Here is a 22,007-nt window from a genome sequence, read left to right as displayed (position 1 = left end):
TCTTGCATACGATCTGCCCACTGATCGTAATATTCTGGAATAAGCATCGAAATTTTTGTGCATGAACCAAGCAAATGAGAAAATGATGTCATGGAATTCAGATTGAATGACACCATTGTTGTACGGACAAAAACTTCAAGATGAAACGCTCTTCATATATGTTATAGCCAAAGAAGGTTGCAGTCTTTGATAATTTTGCAACTTTAATTTCATATAAATTTTCAGAGAAAATGATTCAGGAGGGTAACCAACTGTTGAGTTCGTTCTCATTTGGTCCCTTTCTTTTTTTTGTACTCAATATACCATCGAACTTGTTGTTTGTGTTCACCATAGCCCTTTGACCGACTCTCACAGGTCAAAAGTCGGTCAAAAGGGTTATGGTGAACGCAAACAACAAGTTCGATGGTATATTGAATACAAAAAAAGGGACCAAATTAGTACAAACGCAAAAACTTAATTACCCTCAAGAGTCATTTTCCCATATTTGTCATGTGCTGTGTTTTTTTGGAATATGACACCCTTAGAAAAAATATCCGCAGAAAGAATTTAATTGCCACCGCCGTTTTGGTACGTACTCAACTAGTAATTTTTAAAATTAAAATAATTTCACAATAATATTTTTATTATTTATTATTATTTATTAACCTTATTTAGAAATCATTAAACGAAAACCAACTTTACAAAGTAATTTTGAAAATTAAAATAAGGGATAATGACTTGATAGGGTAAGATACTTTTTGAAATGTACACAAATAGTCCTTATTCTTTTTTTTGTAAAATAAACCCTTATACTTTAATAATATGTACACATTAGGTCATTTTCATCGGATTCTACAAGTCTTGCTGACGTGGAGGGTTTATTTTACAAAAAAAAAAGAATAAGGACTAAATGTGTACATTTCAAAAAGTATCTTACCCTATCAAGTCATTTTCCCTTTCTTTTATTTTGTTGAAATGAAATACCCAGGTGGCATCCACATATCCACAACGAGATTTTTCCAACTTTTATTCATCATGAAAAAGAGGGAGAACCCCGATCTCCGGCGACTTCTTTGTGTGTTCCTACACATCGCTGGTAGCAAGGAGGAATGATGGCAAAAACAGCAAGGTCGAAGGGGGATGAAAGATGAATTAGAGACGGTAGTTGGCGGCGAGGAGCTGCTCTGGTAGCCCCCTCGTTGATTCTTTCTTCTTTTTCTGGCAACATATCTCAAAGATTGAGGCGAAGAGAGACAGATTGAAGAAACACAACATATAAAGGGTGTTTGGTTGTTGCTGTTCAACCGGAAGGAAGAGAGACAAGAAAGAGAAGGGTCGCCGCCCTTTTCTTATTGCTGGAGGATCACCCACCTCCGATGACTAAGCTAATTAATTGCTATTTAGTGCCACTTGTGCTTCCATATCAGCAAAACATGTAGAATCCGGTGAAAAGGACCTAATGTGTACATATTAATAAAGTATAAGGGTTTATTTTACAAAAAAAAAGAATAAGGATTAAATGTGTACAATTCAAAAAATATCTTACACTATCAAGTCATTTTCCCTAAAAGAAAATCCGTATATGACCTGTATACAGGGTATAGCCGGTCACAAGGATTGCATTGTTACAAAAAATAAAGTATAAGGGTTTATTTTACAAGAAAAAAAAAAGAATAATGACTAAATGTGTACATTTCAAAAAAATATTTTACCCCATCAAGTCATTTTTCCTGAAAATAATTTCACAATAATAATTTCATAAAACTGTGATAATTTATTTAAACGTGATATATTTTTGGACTATTTAGCGCTTAAACTGTTGGTGATTTGTTACCATCAATGTTATTTAAGTGTAATAGGGATTACTTTGTTGACTAAAAATGATCTTGATAAATATTAAACAAGTAAGGAAGGTGTGGAGTACACACTTGTTTAAGTTTGATCAAGTATTAAAGTATACTGTCATTTAGGGGCGAAGCCCCTGAACGAACAGGGGTCCGGGGGCAACGCCCCTGGGAGCGGGGTCCAAGGGGCAGAGCCCTTGGCTGGGTTGTATTGATGTATTAAAAATGCATCAGAAAATCCAAATTTTGAATATTTGACCTGGTTTTGACTTTGAATTAATCTTTATACAAAACCTGAATTTATGACAATTTTTACTGTTGAGAAAAACTGTTATATGACAGTTTTTCAGATAAGGCATGTTTATAACCAATTTTAGTCACTTTTCTGGTACTCACGAAATTACACCATCTCAATCTCTCTTTCTTTTCTCTCTAATTTTATCTGAGTCTTATCCAATTGAGGATTTGGGAGTACCACCCAAATACTTCGATTTGAAAGTGATTATCACGATTCTCAGATTTCCAAGTGCCACTAAACCATATTTCTAACATAAACTACATATAAAACTATTCAGAAAAGTCAAAAAGAGATTGACAGATAAACACCAAAAACTTTCAATAAATTATTTAAGTAGATTTCTTAGCCAACCCATTTAAATATATTTCAACTAACAATATTATCTTAAAGTTCATCAGTTCGATTTTGTTTTTCCACCTTACTTACAAGAAAAAAAACATTTATTTTATAGATAAGAGTCCTTAACTTCATTTTATTTATAATACTTAAAAATAATAATTATATATTTTTATAATAAACAAACGTCTTAAATTAGAATTAATAAACATATCTCAAATTAAGAAAACTATAATGATTTTTGAGGTTGTATTGTGTATTCATAAGCATATGCACTTCTCAAATCAATGCCGTAATCAATGTGGTTTTCAAGAAGATCTTCATACCATTAGTCTTAATGGTTTCTTTGAAGATCAATGTACTTCTCAAATTCTTCCATATCAACATGTTAAATTAGAATTAATAAACATATCTCAAATTAAGAAAACTATAATGATTTTTGAGGTTGTATTGTGTATTCATAAGCATATGCACTTCTCAAATCAATGTCGTAATCCATGTGGTTTTCAAGAAGATCTTCATACCATTAGTCTTAATGGTTTCTTTGAAGATCAATGTACTTCTCAAATTCTTCCATATCAACATGATTGTTGTGTCCTCTGTTTTGATCTTCATACATTCTTCATCATCATCTTCATCACTCTCGTTTTTATCATCATCCTCTCCAATAATATAAAATCTACTTCGTTCTTCAACTATGCAAACCAAATAATTTTAAATCACTCAACAAATTTACAAAGACGAAAATGCAATAAAGTCGTTTACATTCATTATTTCCATTTCTTAGTTGTACTCTTGTTCACCATTGTGGTCTTCGTCTCCATTATTATGATTATCATCAATGCCATATTTCTCATTAGGGATAATGACTCGAGAGGGTAACATATTTTAGCTTTTTTGGTCATATTTAGTCATTAATTTATTTTTCTTGTTTTATTAACCTTTGAACTTGTTGAAATATTTACATTATATCAGTGTGACCGGTAATAGTGAGTTTTGCCGGTTTCCAGCGTTTCCATCCAAACATGAATTTTCTGGCCAAGTATGATTTTTCGGTCAAACTCGATTTTTCGGTGAGACCTCTTTTTACTGGAAATGTTAAAAACTCAAAACTAGATGAGCACAAGAATCAGATGAACTTGCACACAAGAACTCTATAAACTCGAAACCCTTAAACTCTAACTCAAAAACTTGATGAATCTGAAGGAACTTGAACTCGAATAAACATGGGTTTTTTCGTGTGTTCATGTTCATGGTCATCTTCATCAGCTTCAAATTTTCACACACAAACACAAAGATCTGCTTCAACAAAATAATGAAATATGGAACAAAGAACCACTCGATTTTGGAATAAAATCGAAGATCTGCTTCAACAAATCGTCTGTTTCATTTTGTTTCATTCTGAAGAACATTGATCTGCGAGATTTTTTGAAGTACTAAAACATCGGTATGTAGAAAAATGGATGAACAGGAATATGATTTCAGAATCGTTTTTTTATATGGATTTGAACATTCATCTTGTTTTGTGGGTTTGTGTCATATTACTTCATTTTCACTCATGAAACTCTTTCTATATGTTCTTCATCTTTCAATATGTTCTTCATCTAAAAACCCTAGAACTCGAAACGTTGTGTTCAATAACAGGGCGGGTCCTAAGGATTCAAATGCCCACGACGAGCCAGAAAAGAGGTCCTTAAGCTCTAACATGTAACGAATTAAATTATATAAACTGAAGTTTTTTTTTAAACCATAGACTTTATTGCAATAAACATAGCAAAATCATAGTATTTTACTTAAAAATGATGGAAGAAACATCCAAATTTATGTCAAGAACATTCACTTAATGAGCATAAATTAAAAAAATATGAACGGCTTATCTGATTACGTCATATCCATATTAAGCCGATTAAGTAAAAAGGAAGCAACATTTCACACAATGATACGAAGTTTCTTGTATATGGATTATTTAAAACTAAAAGATTATAAAACAAGTCTAGTATTGCACTTCTTAAAGATTATATTTCTAGAGATTTAATGATATTTAATTCTAACTTATGAGTTCTTATCCGAGTTGATCAAGTTATTCACTATTTGACAAAGTAATTTTTTTTAATTTGATATATCTTTTATAGTGGATGTAATTGGATATAACATCAAAAAATTTGTGCATAGTTAGTTTTTTATCAAACATTTTCCTAGTTTTATGTTACTTGAAATAAAATATAATATATTATGGTGTTCCATCACTTTGAGATACAAAATCGATCAAAATGGTGAAGACATGCCTGCTTTATCCTAATTATCAAATGGTGCCCTAATAATTTGAGATATAAATCATCAATGGATAAATCCTTTCCGGATGGATAAAATCCAATTAATCAAATGGAAAAAGAAACTTACAGTGTTGCTACATATCTCCAACATATTCTCGTCAACAACCTTCTTCGCCCATCTCCTAAACATAAACAGAACCCTCGTCGATTCCATTGTATCAACCAACACAATCGCAAGCCTTTGAACAATCATAATACAATAAGAGATTATCACAAAAGATATAATCAGAAAAATTATGAGCAGACGCCATGGATTTGTAGTAATTGTTGGAGTTTTCGTATCCCAACAAATATTTGCAATGAACGAAGATTCCAAGGGTTTTAATTGTGGCCCAACGTTCTCGTTTACATGATATTTGGGTGTGATTTAACTTTCCTAAATAAAGTATATACATATATACACTTTAGATTCCAAGGGTTTTAATTGGGCCTTTGAAAAAATTGGGCCATGTTCACATGCTCACTTTGCCCCCTTCGCCATTGGTGATGTTCAAGAAACCCATAACTCAAGATGATTTTGTTCAAGTAACCCAGAACTAAAACAATTTTGTTGAAGAAACGATTTTGCATGTTTCGAATTGGAGTTTTTCATGTCCAGGAACCATCGAAACATGATTTTCATTCGATGAACACGATTTTCAGACAAACTTCTATTTAGTTGTAGGAAAAATAAGATTTGTTTTGGAGAAAGAGAAATCTAATTTCAACTAGAAAAAGTGATGATTGAGCGAAAAAGAAGACCGGAAAAAAATGGTCGGAGTTGCCCCGAAACAGGTTTTACCTGCTATTGCAAGTAATAATGGTATGATTTAAACAAAAATACAAATTTAAGGGTTAACAAGGCACCAAAAAAAAATTAAGTGACCAAATATGTATAAAACGTATAATTAGTTACACTCTCAAGTCATTATCCTTCTCATTATAAACCTCTAGGATATAGCAAAATGTATACAATGAATAACATGTTGATGTTCATACGATCCAAATGGTATCCACATCTCCAACGTAACAAAATTAAAATCTTCCTATACAATATACATACAAAAATGGATAAATGAATCCATTTGTAATTAAGTGGATGTATTCGATTAATTTAAAAAAATAGAAAACAAAATTTTTGAACTTCACCAAAATAAAATACAATAATCAAGTCATTTGGATATTCTATTTTATCATCACCTTTTTATACTCTTTTTCTTTAAGCAAGTCAATGTTATAATTATTAATATTATAAAATAATACTTTAGATATTAACATCAAATATTTTTGATGATATTAGGTTACCCTTAAGTCAACATATAACTACTCCCATTAGGTTCTGTTAATTTTCTATTTAATCATATAAAAATTATAAGTTTATGACTTATATTTTTAAATAAGCTCAACAAAATTTATTTGTATCTTATGGGTTGATCTAGGCTACCTTTAGGTGAGAAAGAACAATTATGAGACTAGACATCATAAACTAAAATGAACTGAACTGAAAATTTAGGGAATGTTTTGTATACGAAACTACACAGCATAAGCTAAAATCTAAACTTAAAAATTTTGTAGCTTTTGTTATAAGAAACTAGACAACATAAATTAAAATGAACCGAAGTGGAAATTAAGATAGATTTTATTATATGAAACTAAATATGATTGTCATATTATATTAAACCAAATATGATTGGAATGAATAAGTCATATTATTTGTAAAACCTTTGGCTTGGTATCATAATTTGTTTTTGTTCCATTCATACCCAATGGTGGAACTAAGATTTTGTTTTTTGGTATACCATATAATCTATAAAATATAAACGATAGCAAAATACTTTAAATTGTAACAAAATGTAACAATGTATGAAGCAAAAGATATTATCTTCGTATAAAATTTGAAATTTTTAATGGGAGACCATATGACAATTCACATCTCTAGTCTTTTGTAGCAAATAAAAAGAATTATATATATATATATATATATATATATATATATATATATATATATATATATATATATATATATATATAACCTTAATTTTATATGGTTGAGCCATGACCCACTCTTCTACTAAGGTCATCTCCAATGGGAGTTCAATGGAGGGTTTAATGGGGAGTTTAATATCGTTAAACTCAAAATCCTCATTGTGGAAAAGTGATTAGGATTCAATGGAATTCGGAGTTCAATCCTCATTGAACTCTATATTCTCTCTCCTCTCTCTCTCTCTCTCACACACACACACATATATATATATATATATATATATATATATATATATATATATATATAATTTTTTATTTTAAATTTTAAATTAATGTTAAATTTAATTGTAGTTTTTAATTTGATGCTAATTAATTTTTTTTAAAATAATAATAAATAAAAAGAAAATGATTTATGATGTGACAATCTATTAAATTATATAGAGTTTAATGGAGTGTAGAGTTTAATGGATAAAATTGTATAGTGAGTGGAATGTATATGTGTCAATCCATTGAACTCATATGAGTTCAATGCATTGGAGATGGTCTAATGTGGCTATGCCAGTGTTAAAACACCATAAAAAAAGGTTATATGTTCTTCTTGTTCACTCCACGTATCAAAAGCTAGCTATCTTAAAATCATGCTTTAAAAGATTTTGTCCTTCCCATAAAAAAACAGAAACTAATAATTTATTAATTTAAAGCAAAGCCTATTTTTTATAAATTTATACAATTATGATTTTATTTCGTTATATTTTTTTAGCAATATACATTACCAATTTTGGTAAATGCTTAAATTTTATAATATATTTGTAGCAATTTGAAACATATCTACAAAATTGATAAATGAAAATTCTAATTTGTAATAAAGTGGATACACATTTTAATAGGGAGAGGTTGTCTAAATGAATTGTTGAAGTTCATAAAGTCAGTTCTGATCACAACTTGGCGATATTTTTACTAAGTCCACAGGTGTAATACAACATGATTGGATTTGTAAAAATTTAGGCCTTGTTGATCCTTTTTAGAACAAATATTAAAGTTTATTTGAACTATAAGTTTAAGGAGGAGTCTTGAACTATTTGGTATAATATCATTATAACTTATAATTCTATATCCTTTTCTTTGTATCCTTTGGTTGTAATTATTTAATTTATGTAGGTTTATTTTGGTATGTTTTGTATAGTTGTTTTGTTAAGGATTTTTGCAGGAGGACTGAATCTGTAAAGGTGAGGTATTAGCTGGTGTGCGGCTCACATTTTGTTTGGACTTTGGAAAAAAAACACACGGGTCTTGCCCGGTTCGTTACTATTAGGGTTAAATTTGTTATTTGATCCAATGATTACCCAGATGTATCTATTATCTTATGTGTGTTGCTGAGATTCAGCTCTCAGTTTTCTCTCGTCATATTGCACAGCTAGATTAGGGTTTCTTCTTGGTTTTAGGGTTTCTTCTTTGCTATTATGATTTGTTCTTCTGAGAGTAGATTAGGAAGAATGATCTTGTAGTGAGGAAGATTGTTTGAGTGGAGAGAGTTTATGTAGTCAGGTTTACGTTGTAAGTATTCATGAAAACCAACTGGTTCTTAATAAAGAGAATTGTTGATGTTGTGAAAATATTGTGTGTGTAACGTCCCAATTATTCGGTCCAAAAATTTCTATTTAATTAATTAATAAAAATCATAATAAACAAATCATATCATTCATAAACAAAAGTTGTTATATCAAATCAGAGTATCATCTCAAAACATGTTCTTTTATCAGAGTAAAAGCCTCCCAGGCTAAAGCTTCTTGGTATGTGCAATGCAGTTATCCTGAGCTCCTCCCTTTGCTACCAAAAGTACCTGAAATCAAAACTGAAAACTGTAAGCACGAAGCTTAGTGAGCTTCCCAAACTACCACATACCATACACATAATCACATATTGAGAACATTAGGCCTAGCCCGCTACCTCAGGCCCCGCCCGACATCAGATGGATCCGACATCAGGCCCCCTCCTAGCATCAGGCCCCGCCTAGCATCGATCCTTACACAGTATATAAATATGTTTCTACTAGGCCCCGTGTGTATCTGGGCCCCATCCGCTATACGCATACGAACAATAACATATAATCATGCTAATACATAACAAGCCATCACTATACTATAACTGCTAGTCTCAAGGCCCCGCTTATCTTGGACCCCGCCCCTACTCTACTACTAATGAGATATGGAACCCCGTCCACACTCAGCTAGTGATGTGATATGGGCCCCCGCCCACTCATCTCCCTACCAAGAACATACAAGTATCACAAAGAAACCAAGTATAACTAAACATACACTACTGCCTCGGGTACCACCCGACATCGAACCGTAGCTTGAAAACATACATATAATCCTGCCTTGGGCCTCGCCCGACTTCGGACTGAAATCCGGAACATATAAACTGCATCGGGCTGACCCCGACTTCGGATCTAAATCCGGTATACACTAACATACATAAACCGGCCGACATTGGTGCCTTAGACCCGTTCCTACTGGAGAAGACTCACCTCACAAGCTTGCTGAAGAATCTTGAGAATACCCCTTACTGCTAGCTGGCAGATCCCTGAACTGCTGATCTCTCGACTTCCTGAGCTATCAATACCAAAATATCACTTAGTCCAAATCAATAATCATCCACATGATAAAAAGACCATTTTATCCCTACTCCAACTTGGTCTATAACTCAGGCTCAAAATCATAATATAAAAATCCCAACACTGGATGGGCTTCCCAAGCCTACTAGTCGCCCAATTTTCTAAATTGGACCCAATTACTCTAATGGGCCTAACCCTAAGCCCAACATCTTCTTGGCCCACATTACCTGACTCTTGGTGGCTCATAAAGGCCCAAAGGACCAACGTCCCCTTGCATGGCCCAAACCGAGACCTAATTTCCATAAGGCCCATATCTAATGAGTACCTTGGGTGTACTCCTATGTACGCTAAGCGTACTAGCCAAATGGTGCGTACGCTGGGCGTACCTGCTTGTATGCTCAACGTACTCCCCTGTTAAGTCCTTTTTCCATTAAGTGCTTAATACTCAGATCCAGAAGCTACAAACACAGATCCAAGCCCTTATCAACATCTTAATCCATAAAGTCACTGAATTGGTGACTTTACATGCCCCAAACATGTCCAAACTCCAAAAATGGTGTTCTACTTCCATGAAAGTGGTCTTAACTCATGCATGAACCCATTAAGACCACCAAGATGCCAACTTTCTTCTCTAGGGGGTCATTTAGCACCAAAGGTGGCAACCCTTAGCCTAGAAATCATATTTGGACTATAAAGCTTCAACCTTGGACCAAAAATGACTTCAAAACTAAACCACACCAGATCTAAGCACTCTAAGGTAAAGTTTATAGCTTTATACCTCCAAGTGATCTGAAATGGAACCCCAAACTCGGATCTGCTGCTTCCCCTTTGATTCACCACCTTGCTATACACTTCACTTGCTTGGAAATGGCTTCACAATCACAAGAAGACTCTCTAATGACCTCCAAAGCTCCAAGATCACTCAAGGGAGGGTTAGGGTTTCGTGGTGGCTGTATGAAGAAGAGAGGTAGGTTGATCCTTGAGACATTATGTTCTTTATATAGTGGCATACCCCAAAAACTAGGGTTTAGGAACCCTGAGCATACGCTAGGTGTACGCCTCTCTACACCCGCGTCCATTCGCCCTTAGACGCTGGGCGCAACCCATCTTACTTTGGGCGTACCCGCACACCTACCACCATGCATGCATGGTACTTGCTTGCCAAACATTTCCATTAAGGGATCATTTATGCCAATAACTTCAAATTGTTATAACTTCTTTGTTCTAAGTCCATTTCCGACGAAATTTATATAAACGAAAAGGTGGCGAGAAGCCCTACGCTCCTAGTTACAAACCCAAGCCATAAACTGTAACGACGTAAATTTTAAAAATAGTTTTTCATTTTTCAAACAACATAATTATCATTTAAACACTCTCAAAATCTCATGTTCAACAATTGTCATCAAATAGAACATATCCCAAGATCACAAATGAAATCCTCGGTCTGTATATACGGATCATGTCGACGCCTTCCTGCGATCGTCACTAGTACCTAAAACACATAACACATAACACTGTAAGCATAAATGCTTAGTGAGTTCCCCAAAATACCACATACAACACATATTAGCCACTTGAGGCTATAACTTTGTATGACCCTCTGGTCAAAGTGTCTTAGTGGGACCCTCCAGTCCCATAACTCTGTGGACCCTCTGGTCCTAACTCTGTGGACCTTTCGGTCCTAACTCTGTAAACTCTGAATTACACATAGCATATAATCACATAGATATCACATCATATAATAGCATACCACATACTCTGTCACATAACTCTAATTACCACTCTAGGTAAAGTATAGCGAGAAGACTCACCTTGGGTAACTCGGTAAATCTCGAACTCGATAATACTGGTCTAGCCTTCGCCTAATCACATGGAACATTTACTCTAATCAATACAACTCTCAAAGGCTAGACTAAACCCTCTCTAAGTTCTCTCAGAAGGGTAAAAGACCATTTTACCCATCCAATGGCTCACATGTCCAATCATTGACGAGACCCTAAAAGTCAACGAAACTCAACGGTCAACTTTGACCAGACTCATCGAGTGCACATAGGTGACTCGGCGAGTCCAAATGTGTCCTCTGAGTCTATCTAAACCTCACTCGAATCGTCGAGCGAACCTTCCACTCGACGGGTTACCACTGGTCATGAATCGCGGGGCAACCCGACTCGACTCGTCGAGTATCCTTATGGACTCGGCGAGTTCCCTCCATGGCAACACACAAACGACCTTCTAAGGTCAGATCTGCTTCTCCAATTATTAGATCTAACCTTCTAGCACCCAAAAGTCACGTAAAGGTTCGAAATTTAGGCCCATGCATCACACTATCATCTCTATATGCCAAAATAACCCTTAATATGATAACCTAGGCCCCAAAACTCATAAAGGATTGCATAAAGATGAAGAATAGGGACTCTCTGGACCTCTCAAGGTCTAGATATGATAATATTGTCACAAGGGGACATCACACACACTAGATCTCTTACCAAAAGTGAAGAGAAGAAACCCTAGATTCATGAAATCTATTACTCAAATGAAGATAGACATGAATCCTTACCTCCCACAGCAGCTCTGAACGAAATGATGGAAGATTTGAGTTCCACAAGTCAGCCTAGCTCGAAATCCTTCCTTCCCTTTGCTAAAACACACTAAAGAATGATGAATTAGCCCTCCTCTTGCTCTACAAGCTTTCTCTCTGCTCTCTAGGGTTTCTCAGGGGTGTAGTGGCCGTAAATGAAGGCCATAAAGGCCTTTAAATAGGGTACATGCCCAAAGATTTAGGGTTTCTGCCGCTAGCACAGACTTGTCGAGTCACCTAGCCGACTCATTGAGTCCATTTATTAATCTAGTCAGCGAATCGCGATCCTACTAGACAAGTCTAGGCGTCAAATCGTCGAGTCTCTCTTTTTAACTCAAAATAAAAGGTTAAAATAAAATACCTGGGAATCCGGATGTTACAATTCTCCCCCACTAGAATTAGACTTCGCCCTCGATGTCTCGCTCTGCAAACAACTCTGGAGCTGCTCCCGCATCTCCAACGCCGGCTCCCAAGTCAGCTCGGACCCTCTCCGATGTTACCACTGAACCTGAACCAGGGGCACCTCCTTGTTCCGCAGAACCTTGACCTTTCGATCCCGGATTGCGATCAGTCTCTCGGCATAATTTAGGCTCGCATCGACCTGAATATCTTCCAGCGGCACCACCACCGACTCGTCGGCTATACACTTCCTCAACTGAGACACGTGGAAGGTATCATGTATCTGGCTCAACTCCGCAGGTAGCTCCAAACGATACGCTACTCTGCCCACCCTCGCAGTCACCCGAAACAGACCAATGTACCGGGGTCCCAGGTTGCCCCTTTTTCTAAATCGGATCACTCCTTTCCAAGGAGATACCTTAAGGAGAACGAAGTCTCCCACCTAGAACTCGAGCTCGAATCATCGCATATCCCCATAACTCTTCTGGTGACTCTGAGTTGTCAACAATCTCTTTCTGACCTGTTGTATCTGCTCTGTTGTCTGAAGCACTATCTCGGTGCTACCCATCACTCGCTGCCCTACCTCTCCCCAATAGATGGGAGTCCGACACCTCCTCCCATACAACAACTCAAAGGGAGGCATGCCATTACTCGAATGGTGGTTGTTGTTATAGGAAAACTCAGCCAATGGCAGATACGTGTCCAAACTCCCTCCGAAGTCCAACACACATGCTCGAAGCATGTCCTCGAGCGTCTGAATCGTTCGCTCACTCTGACCGTCCGTCTGTGGGTGCTAAGCGGTACTGAAATGAAGCCTCGTGCCCAACTCCTAATGGAACTTCTTCCAGAACCTGGAAGTGAAACGTACATGTCGATCCGACACAATCGAGATCGGCACTCCATGCTGCGATACCCCCCCCCCTCACATACAACTCTGCCAACCTCTCAGCGGAAGAGCTCTCACTGATAGCAAGAAAGTGAGCGCTCTTCGTCAGCCGGTCGACGATCACCCAAATTGCATCGACAACCCTTGAGGTCCTCAGCATTTTGGTGATAAAATCCATAGAAATATGTTCCCACTTCCACTGGGGAATCACGAGTGGCTGCAACTTCCCATGCGGACGCTGGTGCTCAGCCTTAACCCTGCGACAGGTCAAGCACCTCTCAACGAACCATGCTACATCCCTCTTCATACAGAGCCACCAATATTCACTTTTCATGTCCAAATACATCTTAGTGGCCCCTGGATGGATCGAGAACCTCGACCTATGCGCCTCCTCCATCAGTATGGTACGTGCCCCGCCTACGAACGACACCCAAATCCGACCCTGAAAGGTCATAAGCCCTCATCTATCGGTAACGAACTCAGATATCTGCCCGATCACCCACTCTCTCTTGCGGCTCTCCGGTCTCACCGCCTCTGCCTGTGCCCCTCGAATGGTATCAAACACCGAAGTCATCACCGTCAACCTCATACAAACATCTCGAATCAGGGCACTCTCCGCCCTACGGCTCAGGGCATCGGCTACCACGTTAGCCTTGCCCGGGTGGTACAGGATCTCACAATCATAATCCTTTACCACATCCAACCATCTCCTCTGGCGCATATTTAGGCTGGGGTGATCCATCAAATACTTCAATCTCTTGTGGTCCGTGTATATGGTAGACCGAACTCCATACAAATAGTGGCGCCAGATCTTGAGGGCGAACACTACGACCCCCAACTCCAAATCGTGGGTGGGATATCTCACCTCATGAGGCTTCAACTGTCTCAATGCGTATGCTATCACATACCCTCTCTGCATAAGCACCGCACCCAAACCCAATATTGATGCGTCACAATATACCACAAAATCCTCCATCTCCTCCGGAAGGGCTAACACTGGGGCCTCACATAATCTCTGGCGAATAGTCTCAAATGAGGCCTGCTGCTCTGGACCCCATCTAAAAGTCATGCCCTTTTGGGTCAAACTGGTGAGAGTAACGGAAATCTTGGAGAAATCCGTGATAAATCTCCGATAATAGCCGACCAACCCCATAAAACTCCTGATCTTGGTGGGGGGTCTCGGCACCTCCCATTTCATCATCGGCTTAATCTTGGCCGGGTCGACCAATATCCCGCTCTGATTAACAAGATGCCATAAGAACTGGACCTCTCGTAACCATAAATCACACTTGGAGAATTTGGTGTAAAGCCTCTCCGATCTCAAGACTCCGAGAATCTCTCTCAAATGCTCCTCATGCTGCTCTCTGGATCTCGAGTACACCAATATATCGTCGATGAACACGATCAGCGACCGATCCAACATCTGCCTGCATACCCGGTTCATGAGATCCATGAATACTGTCGGTGCATTGGTGAGCCCAAAAGGCATCACCACGAACTCGTAATGCCCATAACGAGTCCTGAACGCCGTCTTCTGAATATCCTCATCCAGCACCCTCATCTGATGATATCCAGATCTCAAATCAATCTTGGAGAACCAAGACGCTCCCTGCAACTGAATCCTCGGTAAAGGATAACGGTTCTTGACCGTCAACTTGTTTAACTCCCGGTAATCAATGCACATCCGGTGTGAGCCATCCTTTTTCTTGACAAAAAGGATCGGCGCTCCCCACGGTGAGCTACTCGGTCGAATAAACCCCTTCCCCAACAGCTCCTGAAGCTGTGAGGATAACTCCTGCATCTCTGGCGGCGCAATGCGATAGGGCACCTTGGCAATAGGCGCCGCTCCCGAGACTAAATCGATGCGAAACTCCACCTACCTCTCAGGAGGCACACCAGGCAACTCCTCGGGGAAAACATTTGGGAACTCTCGCACTATCGGTACATCATCAACCGAACTTGGCCTCTCCGCGGCCACTCGGGTGTCCATCACATAGGCTACAAACCCACTATAACCCTGCTGTAGACTCTGCCTCGCTCTAGCAGCCGAACAAAATGCTGATTCAAGACGGGTACCTTCGCCGTACCCCGTAAACACTCCCCTACTAGGGTCTCGTATGGTCACCAGTTGTTGCTCGCAGTCCATGACCGCTTCGAATCTACTCAACCAGTCCATGCCCATGATGACACAGACATCCCCCATCGCAATCGGGACCAAATTTATCGGGAACTCAACACCGAAGATCTCGAGTACACATCCTCGAATCACCTCAGTAGCATATACCACTCGCTCGTCAGCTATGGAAACTCGAAGAGGTCGACTCAATGCCTCTTGACAGATACTGATGTGCTGACTAAAGGCTAACGACACAAAAGATTGACTAGCACCCGAGTCAAATAACACCAAGGCAGGTACAGAACTCACAAGAAATGTACCTACACATATCATAATATAAGCACAATATCTCAAATACAAAATAAATAGATGAAAGAATACATACCAGCCACAACATCGGGCGCTGCACGGACCTCCTCCACTATCAATTAGAAGGCTCTTCCGCGAGCCTTTGGCGCCTCGACCTTCACTGGCCGACTCTCAGTAGCTCGTACAGAAGCAGGGGAAGATCCCTGCGGTGCTCCCTGTGCCGACCCCCACAGCTGTGGACATTCGGCCTTCCGATGGCCGGTCTGGTTGCAGTGGAAGCACACCACAAATCCCTTGGGGTAATCCTTAGCCATATGCCCCTCCTTGCCACACTTGTAGCAAGACCCTGCTCGACAAATCACCTTGTGGCTCTTGTTGCACTTGCCACATGTACGACCCTTCTGGTTCCCTGATCTCGAATCGGTGGGTTTTGCCCGCTTAGCTGCCGGCTGGGACTGTGTCGATCGCCGATCCCTCCTTTGAGACTCCGCCTCCTTCCTAGCCTGAGTCTCGAGCTCAATCTCCCTCTTCCGAGCATTTTCCTGAAGCTCGGAAAATGTCCGGTACGTCGAGTTTGCCACGAACTCACGAATGTCTCTCCTCAGAATACTCAGATATCGACTCATGCGTGCCTTCTCCGTAGACACATGCTCAGGGCAAAACATCGCCCTCTCGTGAAACATCCTGATGATCGTAGTAACAGACTCAGTACCCTGCTTGAGGGTAAAGAGCTCCTGGGCCAACCGTTCCCTTTCCATCGGGGGAACGTACTCATCTCGGAACATAGCGGTGAACCTCTCCCAGTTCACCGTGACAAGCTCTGTAGAAGTGAAGTGCGCTGTCATGAACTTCCACCATTTCTTCACTCCCAAGCGAAGCTGGTTCAGTGCAAACCGTACTCTCAGATGCTCCGGACATGAACATGTGTAGAAGCACCCCTCAATTTCAGAGATCCATCTCATCGCAGCTATCAGATCCTGAGTCCCATCAAACTCTGGTGGCTTCGTGTTACTGAACCCTCGAAACAATAACGAGTCACCCCCTGCGGCCTAGCAACAGTAAGGGCTGCGGTGGCCGCAACAACAACAGTGTCAGTAAGAGCGGCGTACCGCTCATCAAAAGTGTCAATCAGCGTGGTCTTGATAGACCCAAACATCTCCGGAATCTCAGTCTGGATGGCCGCGGCCACCTCCTCCTGAATCAACCTGGGGATCTCCTCATCACTAACACCGCTGCTCTCAAGTGTGTGGCGTGTCCCAACCATTATTTCTCTCTGAAATACAACATAAAAATATTAGAGACCCGCTCAAGCATACTAGCACTTGATAACTCAACCCTATTTGCTCTTTAGTACCCTAAGGATTCTTACTTGGACCGCGCACTGATCCGGTGTTTTCAGTAGTACGAGCCCTTATACTACCGTCCACACCGCATCAGTATTCACCCCAAGTCCTCCTCCTAGGATCCCAGATCACAAGTACTCTAACCTTGCTACACATAGGCTACTCTCTAGCAGACCTCTCATACGCTCCTCGCTACTACCTATTCACTCTCAAGCATCTCATAGCAGCATAAATCTTTTAGGCTAAGGCATCACAAATCAGGCCACTCTAGTCCTAATATGAGTACCTAGCCTACTCTAGCATGCATAACATATCATAACGTATCTCATAACACATAATGTAAGGGTATTTTGGGAAATCATCGTTCGGGCGCTGGCTGACCGTACACACTGCTCTATTCTGCTCGTCTCAAAACCTTTTACTCTTTTTAGAAAAATTGTTTTATTGCGAAAAGTTCGTCAAATCCTCAGTTTGAGTTCAGATAGGCCCGAAGGTGCGTCCGAATCCCTCAAACCAAGGTTCTAATACCAATTTCTAACGACATAAATTTTCAAAATAATTTTTCATTTTTCAAAGAACATAATTATCATTTAAACAGTCTTAAATCTCATGTTCAACAATTGTCATCAAATAAAACATATCCCAAGATCACAAATGAAATCCTCGGTCTATGTGTACAGATCATGTCGGCGCCTTCCTGCGATCGTCACTAGTACCGGAAACACATAACACATAACATCGTAAGCATAAATGCTTAGTGAGTTCCCCAACATACCACATACAACACATATTAGCCACTCGAGGCTATAACTCTGTATGACCCTCTGGTCAAAGTGTCTCAGTGGGACCCTCCAGTCCCATAACTCTGTGGACCCTCTGGTCTTAACGATATGGACCTTTCGGTTCTAACTTTATAAACTCTGAATTACACATAGCAAAAAATCACATAGATATCACATCATATAATAGCATACCACATACTCTGTCACATAACTCTAATTACCACTCTAGGTAAAGTATAGCGAGAAGACTCACCTTGGGTAACTCGGTAAATCTCGAACTCGGTAATACTGGTCTAGCCTCCGCCTAATAACATGGAACAATTACTCTAATCAATACAACTCTCAAAGGCTATACTAAACCCTCTCTAAGTTCTCTCAGAAGGGTAAATGACCATTTTACCCCTCCAATGGCTCACAAGTCCAAACATTGACTAGACCCTAAAAGTCAACAAAAGTCAACAGTCAACTTTGACTAGACTCGTCGAGTGCACATAGGTGACTCGGCGAGTCCAAGCGTGTCCTCTGGGTCTATCTAAACCTCACTCGAATCGTCGAGCGAACCTTCCACTCGACGGGTTACCACTGGTCATGAATCGCGGGGCAACCCAACTCGACTCGTCGAGTCTCCTTATGGACTCGGCGAGTTCCCTCCATGGCAACACTCAAACGACCTTCTAAGGTCAGATCTGCTTCTGCAATTATTAGATCTAACCTTCTAGCACCCAAAAGTCACGTAAAGGTTCGAACTTTATGCCCATGCATCACACTATCATCTCTATATGCCAAAATAACCCTTAATATGATAACCTAGGCCCCAAAACTCATAAAGGATTGCATAAAGATGAAGAATAGGGACTCTCTGGACCTCTCAAGGTCCAGATATGATAATATTGTCACAAGGGGACATCACACACACTAGATCTCTTACCAAAAGTGAAGTGAAGAAACCCTAGATTCATGAAATTTATTACTCAAATGAAGAAAGACATGAATCCTTACCTCCCACAGCAGCTCTAAACGAAATGATGGAAGATTTGAGTCCCACAAGTCAACCTAGCTCGAAATCCTTCCTTCCCTTTGCTAAAACACACCAAAGAATGATCAATTAGCCCTCCTCTTGCTCTACAAGCTTTCTCTCTACTCTCTAGGGTTTCTCAGGGGTGTAGTGGCTGTAAATGAAGGCCATAAAGGCCTTTAAATAGGGTACAAGCCCAAATATTTAGGGTTTCTGCTGCCAACACAGACTCGTCGAGTCATGTAGCCGACTCATTGAGTCCATTTATTAATCTAGTCAGCGAATCACGATCCTACTTGACGAGTCTAGATGTCAACTCGTCGAGTCCCTCTCTTTAACTCAAAATAAAAAGTTAAAATAAAATACCTGGGAATCCGGATGTTACATAAATCTTCCAAATAAATGTTGGGTTTTGGTATAATACAACATCCTATGGTGCACATACAACCCTAAATACCTTGGATCTATGTTTTCACTAATTATACATGCAAATGGTTTCCAAGGCATTAAACCTATAACTAGCATGCATTTGACATAAACCATATAATATACTAGTTAGGGAAACATACCTTTTATGTGGCTTGAAGTCTTGATGTATTTGGCCTTAAGAGCTTAGCACCAATAGTATGAAATGCCTCCATATTTCTCTATGAAAAGAAGTGGTGATTTTGGCTATGGAGTAACCTATTTATATGTAGGATTCCAAGGGTCATGGGTATAACCCATAATCCATACCCATGGATTTTATGATCCATGGTTCATGTGGCCCAACTCTTTATGTATCCATAGATAAACTTGGTCAAACATGGGTCATAAGCCCAACACATATAAATATAACTAATTATCATAACTCGTCCCCATAGATTTAATTAGTCTTTTTTGATCACTAAATTAATTCCAAATTAATTCTTGATCGATACTAATTAAAACATATGATTTCGTATTAATATATTATGACTTATAATATATTAATAAACCATAAATAACCTTCTCTCAAAAGTCCATCCTAACAAATTGTCCTGATGATATGGAACCCAAATGGACCATGCTACTCTCGGGTCAAGTACATACCAATAATAGTTATGGGCTTAGACATCTAATCCAACAGTCTCCCACTTGGATAAGTCTAAAACTATTATTGAAAGTACGACTTCGTAACCCGAATAGCAATCGTAGCTCTTAAAGCCGTTGTCGAACTCTGAACAAATCAATGACGCGTCCATTAGATAATGGATCATATATTCCTCCATTCTAGATATCATATGGACTGAGACATGGATTATAATCATTCTCTCTGTCCATTTGTTGTTTCCTGATTTCCGATTTATGACGACTGACTAATTGAACAAATCAAATAAGTCCTGGCCCGGCAGAGCACTTCCACTTGTCATCATCAAATCATCGAGGGGCCCACAGATATCACTTTTATCCCGAAGGTAAAAGGAATGGATAAAATTAGACTCATATGGCTTGTTATACTACTTGTTGAATCATACACAAAGACACGTTTTATAACATCGAGTTACCAATGGGTTTTCATGCAATCAATGTATAACCAACTCATAGTAACAACTCATATCTCTAGGTTTGAAGAATATAAGATATTATCGTCTCATGATCACTCGTGATAAAATCCATGAAGTGATTCCAATGAGCGCGGGTTGAATCCAATACTCAGAACTTATGAGCACTCATGAGTGTTGTAGCACCACCTTGTCCAACATCTTAGACCTCTACAAACCCAACCCATGACAGTCTTGATTCATATCTACTTCCAACATATGACCGACTGTGGATGGTTTGAATAACTTAGTCAATCAGAACAATGACCTGGTTATTCTGGAAGTCAAAACATGCAAAGTGAAACACAATAATAATTGAATCCAATATGGTCTCAGAACTTATGAATATAGATAAAACACCTTTTATTTATCACCATATGATTACACATTATTCATTATATATTGTTTCAGCTATCAACTTTATTCTTGAATTAAAACAATAGTTGTCCCATGCTCCAAGCATGTACACTATGTTTTTCTAAATGATTCTCATTTCACAGTCCCAAATCTTTCTGCAAATGCAAGAATTCCAAATTCATGCCATTTACTGAAATCTGTTAGATTCTAAACTTATATGCATTGATCCTCTTGTAGTGATTATGCACAAATTCACAAAGACTTGGCAACAATCATTACAGAGTATTCCAAAGGAGATCAATTCCTTGGAAACATCCTTCTTGCATTAAGTTTCCTAATCATACAGATTGAATACTTTCTAACTTTGAAGCATTTCCATATTCCATTTTGACTATCACTTCTAAACAAGAGTTGCCTCCTTACAGATTATGTCAATATGGTCCTTCCAGAATTAATACTATACTTCCAACTGTCCTTGAGCAACCAATCTTTGGTAAACCTTAGATTATCCTCAACAATTGCTTAATCATTTTATTCATATCAATTTCTAGACCTTTTTCACTTCTTCATGCCCCAGGCATTTGGAAAAACTTAGAAAGAGTGAATATAGCACATGTAATCGATCCTGTATTCGAAGCATATGGGACACGATTCATGATGTCTCACATAAAGACTAAACTAGTCTTTTGCTATAATATTTCCATTACTATTTGCCAAGTTCTCATAATTCAGATTATGAAAAGGGATGCCATAATCATAATCGAATTTTAGAACGCAAATAATGAACCCATATATAGAATTTCCTTATGTTGAGCCATCCCAACATGAAATTCATATATATTCTTGACTAAATACGATTAAGACCTCAATCTAAGCTTTTAGATTTGAGATGAAGTATAATTTCCTCTCCCTTAATTATAGCAAAACAACTCTTTCAACCCCTGCAACCTCACGAATTGAAACTTTTGTTTTCTATAATTAACATTGCTAACTTGCAATACTTATCATAATTATCATGCTCCCACTAACATGATGATTATTAGCATAACACTTATGCTCCCACTAGCTTTGACATCTACCCAGAAATCAACTGAACTTCTAGAAATCAATACTTTATTGACTTTCTTACCAAAGTTCAGATTTCTGATACTAGATTGCCTTGATAAGACTTTATCAATACACCTCTCTTAGATAGCTCACATGTGTGTCTAAACAATTATGAAGAGGGATGACGTAATCATAATGTTTAGACCTTTTGTCATTCCCACAATTGCTATCTACTCAAAATCTACTT

The sequence above is a fragment of the Lactuca serriola genome, chromosome 7, assembly GCF_051521515.1.
Source record: "Lactuca serriola cultivar US96UC23 chromosome 7, Lser_US96UC23_V15, whole genome shotgun sequence".
NCBI lineage: Eukaryota > Viridiplantae > Streptophyta > Magnoliopsida > Asterales > Asteraceae > Lactuca > Lactuca serriola.
This window is presented reverse-complemented; position numbering follows the sequence as displayed.